This window comes from Trachypithecus francoisi, unplaced genomic scaffold (genome assembly GCF_009764315.1).
Source record: "Trachypithecus francoisi isolate TF-2019V2 unplaced genomic scaffold, Tfra_2.0 Lachesis_group8, whole genome shotgun sequence".
NCBI lineage: Eukaryota > Metazoa > Chordata > Mammalia > Primates > Cercopithecidae > Trachypithecus > Trachypithecus francoisi.
In genome coordinates, this window is record NW_022681473.1 from 28,361,400 (window position 1) to 28,374,305 (window position 12,906).

General features: G+C 45.7%; 1 protein-coding gene across 3 annotated transcripts in view; it reads right to left on the reverse strand.

Annotated features, from left to right (window-relative positions):
- Positions 1–11,757, reverse strand: part of PRR5L (proline rich 5 like) — a 102,446-nt gene extending 90,689 nt beyond the window's left edge. For 2 of the 3 annotated variants that reach the window (XM_033205045.1, XM_033205041.1), the window contains exon 1: positions 11,044–11,392. The gene's annotated coding sequence lies outside the window, so the exon portion shown is untranslated. Of the gene's footprint in view, positions 1–11,043; positions 11,393–11,610 lie in introns of those variants that run through there. The other variant, XM_033205042.1, reaches the window with a different exon arrangement.
- Positions 11,758–12,906: the final 1,149 nt, after the last annotated feature.

Sequence of the window (12,906 nt, forward strand, 5' to 3'; positions counted from 1 at the left end):
ACCATCCCTCAGCCATGCTTGAACTCCCACCTACCACATTATCTAATTCACCAGCCTCTTAACTTAGCGGCTCTCTGTCTTAACTCACTCTCAACTCATTATTGATTTCTCGATGAAGCCTTATGTATGACATACTCCCTCCCCTATGTATTATATACACACCCAGATAGAGGGTAAGCCAGCAGCACCCAAGATATTGCTAAAGGAAACACACAGAAAGCAGAACCCGCCAAGCCAGCATAGGAGACTAGATCTGGACCCCACGCCTGCCCCAGGGCCAGACCACTGGATGGAAACTAGATCACAAGCAAATTTTCAAAAGCGGTGGGGCCATTTGGTCAAATCAATCGTTTACCATGACTATTTTATTATCATTATGACTGCTGATTAGAATAATATTAACTATCATCAGAGGCTGGCCAGGATGGTCAGGACTGTGTCAAGCCTCTATTTGCATCTATTACCTCAGTTAATTTCTACTCTGAACCAATGAGGTAGGTTTCATTAGGCTCGTTCTGCAGATGAAGAAACCGAAGCATAGGGATTCACTTGCCCAAAGGCAGAAGACTAGGAAGGGGGACCAAGAGGCAAATCCTGTATGATTTCAGAGCCTGAACTCCTGACCCCTCTGTTTTAAACAATGCTTGTGTGTGCCACACACAGAGCTGAGAGATTAAACACCGCCCATTGCTTCCCTTCATAAACATCACCCATAGGTTCTTACCTTAGAGCAAGAGGACTCTGCCCCTCAAGCAAGGAGTCTTTGTTTCCTTGTGGCACCCACAGACCAGGCTGCAGTTGTTGTGTTTATTTACTTGTTCAGTGTCTGATGAGCCCTGACAGGATGGAAACTCCTTAAAGGCAAAAATCTTGCCCGTCTTGTTCACTCTCATATCCCGGTGTCTAGCATGGCACTGAGCACATGAAAGGTACCCAATAAATATTTTTATTTTATTTATTTTTAACATATTTTTAATTATTTTTACTTTTTTTTTTTTTTTTGAGACAAGGTCTCACTCTGTCACCCAGGCTAGAGTATGGTGGCACAATCACAGCCCACTGCAGCCTTGACCTCCTGGCTCAAGCAATCCTCCCACCTTAGCCTCCTGAGTAGCTAGGACTACAGGTGTGTACCACCACACTCAGCTAATTTTTTGTAGAGACAGGTCTTGCTGTGTTGCCCAGACTAGTCTTGAACTCCTGGCCTCAAGTGATCCTTCCATCGTGGCCTCTCAAAATATTGGGATTACAGGTGTGAGCCACCATGCCTGCCCAAATACTTTTAAATGATGGACTAAAAGGTGCACTTCCAAGTCACCAGGAAGAGTGGCCTTCCCTTTCCTGAGAGATCAGAATAATTTTCTTTGCTGCTGACTAAACTTGGGTCCACCTAAGCATTATTGTCCACGGGGACGTAGACCTGGGCCACATAGGTGAGCAATCCTGAGTCTGTTTGCTGGTCAGTGGAGCCTACAGACATGGCAGAGCAGAAGTGCCTGCTACATAGCATAGCACATTTGTTTCTATTAAGGACCAATCTTTGCAACTCTTAGTAGACAACAGCCAGCCAAGGAATGAACACTGACTCTTACAAACAAGCAAATGTTAAGGGTCAACTGTGAACTATGGAAAGGGCTCAACAGGAAGCAAGTGACAACTTTCTCAGGCGCTACTGGAAACCGAGTGCAGACAGAAGAGTCTGAGAGTCCAAACTCTCAGACTCAATAAATAAATATTAGGCGCAACAATAAATATTAGGGTAAACAGGATACACACTCAAGCGTTTATCTCTGCTTAACAGTGTTCACTAAGTGTCCACAGGATTCAGAAAGCTGACAATTTGGACGCACCTAGAAGTAATTATATCATCACGTCATCATCACATTGGCCTGCAAGCCACTGTATAATCACCAGAAAAATCCCCTTCTGTGGTACAAGTTAAGCAAAGCTGTGGGAAATAACCACACATCTTATTTACTCATCTATAAGCCCACTTTAAGTATCAAGTTTCTTGAAGTGCATATTGTCTGGGTGTGGCCCACAAATGTCATCCAGAGTGATTCCACAGCGCCTACCAGATGGTAAGCCAAAAAGTCTAGACACAAGCAGTAGCTAAGACTGACCATTACGTGAGTGAGTCATTACATTTCTGACATGTAACGTATATAAAACCCTGGTGAGAGAAAGAGTAGTCAAAAGCTACAGTCTGGCAGCCAACAAGAGTTTTAAGTGTGGGAAAATGTGCTCTAGATTAAAATGTGCAACTTTAAAAAATTAGCTCCACTCTCTCACTGCAGAAATAAGATAAAATGTTTTTTTCATAAGAAAAGGAGATGAGGCTGGGTGCAGTGCCTCACACCTATAATCCCAGCACTTTGGGAGGCCAAAGTGGGAGAATCCCTTGAGGCCAGGAGTTTGAGACCAGCCTGGGCAATATAGCCAGATCCCATCTCTACAAAAAAATAAAAAATATATAGCCAGGCATGGTGGTACATGCCTGTAGTCATACCTACTCAGGAGGCTGAGGCAAGAGGATCCCTTGAGCCCAGGAGTTTAAGCCTGCAGTGAGCTATAATCATGCCACTGCATTTCACCCTGTGTGATAAAGTGAGACACTATCTCCAAAAAAAAATAGAAAAGAAAAGAAAAGAAAAGAAAAGAAAGAAGGAAGGAAGGAAGGAAGGAAGGAAGGAAGGAAGGAAGGAAGGGAGGGAGGGAAAAGAGAAAAGAATGGAGAGGAGAGGAGAGAAGAGAAGAGGAAGGGAAGGGAAATTTCTTCTCAGGTAGTATAGCCAGGTATAACAGGCATTGAATAGAGACTCAGAAAACTGATGAAATAGCCACATATGATCATTTCATGGACGTAATGAGTCCAATTCAAGCCCATTTAACTCAACCAAATATTAGAGTGCCCACTGGATACCAGGATCTGAGTAAAGGAAGTTACAAAGGGCAAAGAAGGATAAATTATCTTCCCCCAAGGAGCTCAGAGTTTCTAAGGAAATATCCAAAAGTAATACTATAAATGCAAGCAGACACCAAGGGATGTAACTGAAGATGGACAACTGAGACAAGATTGAGGCAGAAAGGTTCACTCACATTCTAGAGTTAACAAAGCTAATGAAAGGTCAGCTGAAAACTACAGGTTCTCCACTTCCTTGCCCATAAGTCTAATGAATATGGGGCCTGGAGAATGGAAAGGAAATTTTGAGAAGGAAAAACAAGCTTTCATATGTAAGAAGTTTTAAAAGTTCAAGGTGTATTCAAGTCTTAACTATGAGAGACCAGGTGTAGGATGAAAACATCACATTTCAACAAATATCTAGGGAGTACCTACTACCCTTGCCACAAAGATGAGCCAGATATGGCTCCTACAATAATATAATAATAAAAGGAAATAGTAATTGGTCATGATTAAAGAAAAAGACAGGGGTGGCCGAGGCAGGTGGATCACCTGAGGTCAGGAGTTTGAGACCAGCCTGGCCAACCTGGTGAAACCGCATCTCTACTAAAAATACAAAAATTAGCTGGGCATGGCACCTGTAATTCCAGCTACTCGGGAGGCTGAGGTAGGAAAATCACTTGAACCTGGGAGGCGGTGGTTGCAGTGATCCAAGATCGCGCCATTGCACTCCGGCCTGGGTGACAGAGCAAGACTCCATCTCAAAAAAAAGAAAGAAAGAAAAGAAAGAAGAGGAGAGGAGAGGAGAGGAGAGAAGAGGAAAGAAAAGAAAAGAAAAGAAAGGAAAAGAAAAGAATAGAAAAGAAAAGAAAAGAAAAAGACAGGAAAGCCTAAAGCTGGGATGGGAAACAATGCTTACAGCAGACCAAAGCAGAGAATGTGAACAAGATTAGTGGGCCAGGTGGGGAAATGTGGCAAACTAAAGAGTGTCCTCAGACTCCTTTTGGTTTATTACAGAAAAGCTGAAAACCTGTGTTCAGATGTCAACTCTCCCAACTTTTAAATAGTGGAAAAATCATCTTGTTTTCTTCTTTTCCCCAAAATACAATGCAAGCCAAACAGTACATGTCTGATGCCAAAGTTTGGCCCATGGGCTGCCAGTTTTAGACTCTTGCATGAGACTGAGTGGGGACAAATGTACACAGCTGTTGACTGTGAGGGCCAAAGGAATGATGAAAAGACATATTGTGAAGGTTACAGAGCTAAGTCTCAAGAAAAAGAAATACAGCCCCGGGGAAAAAAAGTAATTGAACCAAAAAAATTAAACTCCAGAGGCCTGTGGTATAACACTTGCCACTAACATCTGCACAGCACTTTATAGTTACTAGAGCTCTTCCTCATGTTATCCCATTTGACCACCAACAATCCTAGGAGGTGGACACTATTATTATTCCTATTTTAGAATTGGAGAGTTTCTGGTTCAGAGCATTTAAGCAACTTGCCTGTGTGGTCCCATAGCTATGGAGGGATAACACCAGAACTCAGGTGTAGATCTTGTATTTTTTCAGACTCTCAAAGAGAAGAATTCCAGGCCATCTCGATCACCTGATTTTTAAAGAATATAGATTCCTGGGCCCTCCCCTAGTGATTTTCATTCACTGGGTCCAAGATACCTAAATTTGTACTTTCCAGATATCTTCCAAGTGATTCTGATGTCCAACTAGGCTTGGTAACACTGGTCTAGACCAATGTCCTCAACTGGGGCGATTTTGTCCCACTGCCTGGAGACACTTTTTGATAGTCATAACTATGGGAGTGAGGGGTGCTATGGGCATCTAATGGGTAGAGGCCAAGGATGCTGCCAAAAATCCTACTATGCACAGGACAGTCCCCACAACAAAGAATTATCTGCCAAAAACATCAATAGGGCCAAGGTTGGGAAGCCCTGACCAAGGCTCTAGTGCCCTGCTACCCACATTGTGATCTGGGAACCAACAGAATCAACATTGCCTGGGAGCTTCTTAGACATTCCGGCCCCAGCCCAGACCTACTGAATCAGATTCTGTGGTTTAACAGGATCTCCAGGTGATGCACATGCACTTTCAGAAGCACAGCTCGAGACCATGCTTCCTTGGCCATCAAGGAATTTTAGAACAGAATGGAACCTTAGTGGTAGGCCAAAGTCATTACTTTTTAAATAGGGAAACTGAGGCCCAGAATAACTCACCATGATCATACAGCTTGCTCATGGCAGAGCTGAGATCAGATTGCAGATCTCAATTCCTCAACCTGTGTTATCTCCATGATGCCCATTAGGACCAAAATGAGGGCTCATTCAACAATCCTGCCTCTCTGAAAAGTTGATACCAACCTTGGTGGGAAGCTTTTCTTTTGTTTGAGATGGAGTCTCACTGGAGTGCAGTGATGCGATCTTGGCTCACTGTAGCCTCTGCCTCCTGGGTTCAAGCGATTCTCCTGCCTCAGCCTCACCAGCAGCTGGGACTACTGACACACACCACCATGCCCGGCTAATTTTTTGTATTTGTAGTACAGACATGGTTTCACCATGCTAATCAGGATGGTCTAGATCTCCTGACCTCATGATCCACCCACCCCAGCCTCCCAAAGTGCTGGGATTACAGATGTGAGCCACCACGCCCAGCCGGTGGAGAGGCCTGAAAGGAATCTATTGTCCTGTTGGTGAATAATAATAATAATAATAAATTATCCCAAACACCACAAAAGAGTACCATGTTTACCCACTAATTCAGCCTGCGAGATGTTTTACAAGGAAAGCGGCCATACTGCTCCCATAGCGGTAATGTCCAGGAGCTAGCATGATGAAACTGTTCTCCAAAATGAGGGCAGCAGTCAATATGGTCTCCCCAAAGACATCTGGGGAAAGATATTGAACCAGTTCCAAATAAGTATTTAGAATTAAATGGCAAGCGTAAAAGGGTTTACACCAAGGATTTATGCGGCTGAAGTCATAAGCAGGTTGTGACAGGTTTGAGACAGCCTAGTTCAGTCTGATACAGACACACATCAGAGCCAATGGTAGATTTTCTCCCCCTCCCCACCCACCCCTACCCTGCCCTCTGTCCTTGGGAAGAAGACAAAAACAAATCCTTTCAGCTCTTCTTCCAGGCTCAACTTAAGCTAACACATACTCCAATTCCTAAACAGCTGAGTGCAATGCAGTCCCTTAATCCTAGTATTTGCTGGAAACCCAACTGCTGTCAAAGATGCCATCAACAAAATACGGGACGCATCCTGTGTCGAAAAGAACCAGCAGGCCGGGCGCGGTGGCTCAAGCCTGTAATCCCAGCACTTTGGGAGGCCGAGACGGGCGGATCACGAGGTCAGGATATCGAGACTATCCTGGCTAACACGGTGAAACCCCGTCTCTACTAAAAAATACAAAAAACTAGCCGGGCGAGGTGGCGGGCGCCTGTAGTCCCAGCTACTCGGGAGGCTGAGGCAGGAGAATGGCGTAAACCCGGGAGGCGGAGCTTGCAGTGAGCTGAGATCCGGCCACTGCACTCCAGCCTGGGCGGCAGAGCGAGACTCCGTCTCAAAAAAAAAAAGAACCAGCAAAGTTGGAGAAAGTTCTGTAATAGGTGAAGTAAGGAGAGAACGGAAAAGTGGAAGTATTGCTGGCATTTGGCAACCAACTAAAGTGAAACCACAATATTGATGTGTGGCTGAGGGAAATATATTCGCACCTCAAAATTGAGGAGAGAAAAAGAAGAATGAAAGCTTTGCGAGTTTAATACATGAGTAAATACATAATTTTATGTAACATATAATTATATGCTAAATAAATTGAACAAATAATAACGACAGGTTGTTTGGAGGGGGTAGATGTTTATCAGGTCTTTCCACAGGCCACAGTCAGACGGGTTTCTGCCGCTCTCCATAAACCCTTCTAGCTGAGCCTAGCTGTGAGCTTCTGCTTTTTAATGAAGTTAGTATATAGTGATGTCATTTATTACCCTGCTCTAGAAATGCAATATTTTAAAAGGGGGGGGAAAGCAGAGAATGTCCTCTACACATTAGAAGAATATATAAAAGCCTCTAAAATCTCAGAATATGTTACAGCTGGAAATTTCAGGGAGTTTAAAAAAAAAGTCAGCTTAAATTTCATAGACCGTTTAAATTCTTAGTTGATGATAATTAGGGAGCAAGTGGCATTTCTTTAAACGCTGCTAGACAGAACTTAATCCAATTTAGGTAATCACTAACCTTTGCTTTTTTTCTCTTTCTGTCTCCCGTACATGAAATCCAAGGATCGATCTACAAAGGCCATAAACTGGCAAAGCATAAAAAAAGAATATTTAAAGAGGGAGACTGGGTGACTAGAACCTCAAAGGGCCAAGTCTAATTAAAATGGAAACAGGTCCCACAGGCTCCCTAATTTATATTGACTATAAAGCCAACATCGAGCAGCAGAAGACATCGGGAGGGAGGTGGAGACACTTCCACACTCTTCTCTTCTGGGAACCTCGTCTGGTGTGTTCTGCAGTGTGACAGCCATCCTCGCCCAGGCCAATGCTAGTAATTCTCTATATTCACAATAACTACAGGGCGTGACTTTCCTTATTCTGTGGCATCACTACTGTAAGAATTATCCAGACTGTCCCTTCAGGCTTCATTGTTCACCCACCTCCTGTCCCCTCATTTTACAGTCCCTGAATAGCTCCAGTCTTGACTCCTGATCCAGAAACTTCCGATCCAGAAACTTCCATGTGAACCACTAGGATTTTCTTGAGAACTTGGGACCCTGGGTTCTCCATGGAAGGCCTTCAAGGGTAGATATCAAAATGTACTGAAAAGAGCAAGACGCTTGAGTTCATGGCTGTGTGACACTGGGAGAGTAACAACCCTCTCTGAGCTTCCATTTTCTCATCTGAAAATAGAGAAAATAATATCTTCTTGCCTGGGTTGTTGGGAGGCACAAATACCATTACCATAGCTATAGCTGGCTCACAGAAGTTGCCCAATAAATAAGTCAGCTCATTTGCTTTAACTGTACAAGTTACAAAGTAAATCCTGGATCCCCAGGTACTGACAAAAATGTGAATTAACTCAAGTTCACCTCTGATGCCCCATCACTGCCATCCATCCCCCTCCTTGGCTCCATGTGAAATCTCTTGTAAAACAGTGCTTTCTGCTTATCAGGGTACTGCTCTCTTTGTTCCCCAATTCCAAAACCCGTATTATGTACAAAATCCACAAAATATTTTATTCCTATATTTCAGCAACTAACATATTAATTCACACTGACTTGTTAACAAACGATCATTTCTACAAGCATTGCCTTTAACATGTATTTACATTTTCCATACAGAGAGGCAACTCTTGAGAACAAACCTTTAATGATGAACATTAGACATTGTAGGGATCTTTCAGAGGAACTCACACACTATTTTTCAAATCAATTCTGTATTGGGTCTAGCTCTGCAGAAAGAATGAAAAGGAAAAAGGCTGCAATTTAAGAGAAATTTCAGCATATTTTACCTTGTACGAAAGGAACAGCCACAGGAAAACAGACACATGCATACCTACAAATCATTAGTATGGAGAAATCTGAAAAAAATTAAGTAATCCACAAAGTCCTTACTGAATTCAATTCTCTAAAGATAAATGGCTTTAATGTTGAAGATACATTAAGTCAAGGAGCAAAGTGAGGATTATAATTTAGGTCTGGACTATTAGCAAGAGATTTTCAGATAATCAGTGTAATGGTTTTCTAAAGACAAGATTAGGGCTTTTTTCCCCAATAACTGAGCCAATTTGTAACACTCTGTTAAATTTTAAAAATAAATAAAAAACCATCAATCTAATCAACTATAATGTGAGCTAATCAACAATGGAGAATTGAAGGGAAAGACATCTCCAGACTACAAGTCTGGAGTAAAAATCTGTAATCCATTCTCAGCTCCATCCCTGTGTTTATGGCCTTAGACAAATTATTTAAATTCTCCAAGCCTCAGTGGGCTCATCTATATGATAGGGATATAATAGTACCTATATCATTGTTTGCATGAGGAGTCTATAACATTATCAAAGTCTCTCCGTGCAAAGTTTAAAACATTTTAAGACCTCAAGAGGTGTTTGCACCTTTCCCCTTTTTAAAACAAGTGGCACATATTGTAATGTTCAAACACAGAACATTATTGAAATTTCACCCACAGAAATAAATATATATCCATGGCCGGCTGGATCTGAAAGAAATGAGGTCCCTCCCTTGAGAAACAAACTAGTCTAAACTAAGCCTTTTTTGACTTTCTTATTTCTAGTGCCTTTCTTCTTTTACATATTAATGGTTCCAGTTGTTAGAAGCATCAGTAACATACTCAAAGAGCAATGACTGCAGTTGGAAAAACTAAAGACAACTTTGTGGACTGATGAAGCATCACTTCCCTTATCTGCAAAGCTACATTCTACAGAAACCGCTCTAAACAGCACCCTTGATCCTGATTCTAGGGCTGCAACCAGAGAAGACTAACCAGCCAGGTTCCACAGACAGGAGCCCTGCACCTTCCTCAGTCGAACTGGGAACCTTACCAGGGGCTAAATTTTAAATGGGGCTAAATTAGTTTCTGCAAGCTCCATTTCCCCTCCGGTCTGACCCGCTAGCTGCTTCGTGTTGTAACAGCGCCTTCCACCCCAGAGCAATTTACCACAGCTCAGCACTTTGACATTTTGCAGTATGTAGGGCAATGAAATGTCATGACTGCAAATTTCTACAGTGGTCAGGATCACCAAAGAGAGGTCAAAAATGATAGTCTCGCGGGCTTGATCAGCAAGGGTCCCTTAAGGATGGTGGGGGATTGAAGGCGTCCACTGGGCCGGTGGCATCCCTTTGGTCCTTAGTATGGGTCATCTGAATGTGCACGTGTCGTCTGGGCAACAGGTCCAGAACTCCGCCCAAGCAGGGAAGCCCGGAGATTCCAGCCCAAAGTTTTTTCCACGCGGGTCTCCGGGGCAGACGTGCAGCTCAGACGCAGCGCGTGAACCTTTCGTCTTGTGGAGCGCATCGCAGTAATTGAAACCTTGCACACCGCAGGACTGCCGTGGCGTCTATAAATACTCACCGCCTAACTGCTGACAAACAAAACGCGGGCTCCCGACACCGCGGAGGAAGAGGCGGCGGCGGCATGTGACCGAGGACAGGGGCTGGGTGGAACTGGGGGAAACCCCTATTGCCAGACAGGAAGGCATCCCAGAGCCGATTCCTGAAGCACAGTTAGCAAGCACATAGCCTGGTTCCATCCCGGGCGGCGGCCTCTAAGAAAACCGGCCGGAGGGTTGGGCAGGCAGGGTCCTAGCTGCCGGGGCGGGGCCCCCAGAGCGCCCCCTGCGTGCAGCGAGCCCGGCGTGCGCGCACAGTAGGCGCGCAGAGGACAGTCTCGCCATAAGGAAGGCAGGCGGGAGAAATAAAACCGAAGGGGGATACTGCGGCCTCCCAGCGCGGGGTCCGCAGCTGGGCCGTCCCAGGGCTTGCTCGCAGCCCGTCCCGGCGGGGTCCCCGCGGGGTCCCCGCGGGCTGGGCCCTGGCCCGCCCTAGCCCGCAGAGCGCGCGTGTGCATCAGCGCACGGGACAAAGTGGCTCCCTTCCCTGCCCTTCTCTCCCTCGCCTCCTTCCAGAAAAAGGGGGACGGCCGGGAAAAGGCTGCTGCAGGCGCGAAATCACCCGCGCTTAAGCGGGGACAGCTCTTTAGATTTGCGCCCTAGACCGAGGGAGAAAAAGAGAATCAAACAAGCCGACTTTCTTTTTCGACCTCCCGGCTCAGCCTAGGTCCCGTGATCACCAGCATCCCCATCCCACCCCACGGCGGTACCTCAGCCACCCTAAACAGCAGACCGGCAGCGTGGCCTGCCCACCGCCCCACCATGGTGGTCGCGAGTAGGATCCCCTACGCCTGCCTGCAGCGTCCGATCGGAGGATCCTTAACCATGCAGGAGTTCCCACCTGGTTGCCCCCCAAATGTGACACTTTTCCCCAGCTCCTCCCCCGACCCCCGCCCCGCCGAGCCCGGTGAGATTAGTGCGCGGTAATTTTCTGCTCAATACTGCGCGGTTGCTGAGCCTATGACTCCGGCCCCTCCCAGAGACGCCCCCCACCCACCACTCACCTCCTTGGGGTGTCCGGCGTGAATCACACCGAGTCGCACACACCCGCCGCTCGCCTCCGCCCCAGACTCCGCACGCCTAGGAAAAAGTTTCCGGTCTTCCCGAGGAAGTTTTCTCACCGGGGAGAAATGAGCGACCTGGATGGTTCTCCCCGTCGCGCTCTGCCTAGCTCTCCCTCCCTCCCTCCCTCCTTCCTCCCCCAGCTCTGCCCTCCGATGGGGTCTCGTCCAGCCTCGGTTCCTCTCCAGAGCTAGTCAACAAACGCATCGGCCGCGTAGCTCCCACAGCCGGGCTGGTGACACGTTTCCCTCCTCTCTCATCTTACGGCCTCCTCCTCCCCCTCCTCCCTCTCCTCTCTTCCTCCTCCTCCCACTTTTCCTGTCCCGGGCACCTCGCTTTAGTTTCTCTCCAACGGCCCCCACCTCACTTCACACCATCCCACTCCTCCTCCCCTTCAGCAACTCTCACCCTGCTGGGGAGAGCGGAGAGGGGGGCCCTGCACTTAAATCCAGTTCAACGATTTCAGGAAACCCAAACTTTTTGACTTAACAAACAAACAAAAAAAATACCGAGGAGGATGCAGGTCAAGGGAGCTCCGCGCTTGTGTTTCTCTCACACAAGGGGAGATCTGCAGCTCCCCGGCCCCGCTGCCCCGCAATGGGAAACTGTCAAGCCAAGAGGTGATTCTGGGGCTCACTTGAAAGGAGCAGGGCGGAGCTGAATAGAGGACTGGAGCCTCGAACTTTTTTTCTTTCTTTCTTTCTTTCTTTTTTTTTTTTTTTTAAGGAATAGTCCCTAGGGCGATTCCAGAAGTTGTTTCAAGTGCATTAATGAAAACATAATGCAAGTGAAATCTTTCCCCTGTTTGCAAATTCTTTTAAAGCTCCCAAACTCATTTTCTAACTGCAGGTTTAATGAATTGGAGGGTCCTTCAGAGTTTGAATACCACAGAAAACCAACAAGCCAAAAATTAAAAACAATGCATAATTATTTTGAAAACTGTGTGTGTGTGTTTTGTTTTTTTTGTTTGTTTTGTTTTTTGGGTTTTTTTTGTTGTTGTTGTTGTTTTTGCAGGTGTTAAGAATTTAGTGCAGCTGTTTGCAGGACTCACTACTTGCATCATTTCACCCTATGGTTGAGCAGGAAATACTTTAAAAATGCTGCCCGATCGCACATCACACATAGGCTTTGAAACCACAGTGACATTTGCTAAAGAAAAAGATGTGCGCGTCCTTTTATCTCAAAACTGAGCAAGACTCATTTTCATTTTTTGATTTGGTCATTGCAACCCTACAAAATCTACGTGTTAGGGTTGTTGTGGGCATGGGAGCGGGTTGAGGAAGTTCTGGGTGTCTCATTTGTCCTGTGATATTAAGTAAAGCTAAAAGATCCTCAACAGAAGCCCTAGAATGATGAATGGCTTTAAATTTCCTCCCAGGAATCACACACAATGAAAGAGACGGCATGGGACACATGCCTGGGAAACAAAATCTTTTTTTTTTTTTTTTTGAGACATTTCCCCTCTGTCATCCAGGCTGGAGTGCAATGGCATGATCTCGGCTCCCTGCAACCTCCAACTCCCTGCGTTCAAGCAATTCTCATGCTTCAGCCTCCAGAGTAGCTGGGATTACAGGCATGCACCACCATACCCGGCTAATTTTTGTATTTTTAGTAGAGACAGGGTTTCACCATGTTGGCCAGGCTGGTATAGAACTCCTGACCTAAAGTGATCCACATGTCTCTGCCTCCCAAAACGCTGGGATTACAGGCATAAGCCACTGTGCCTGGCCAGAAACGGAGAGGACAAAGAGCAGGGAGGAGACGTAAAACAGGCTGGTCTGAGGGATTAAGAGCCAAAGCCTGGA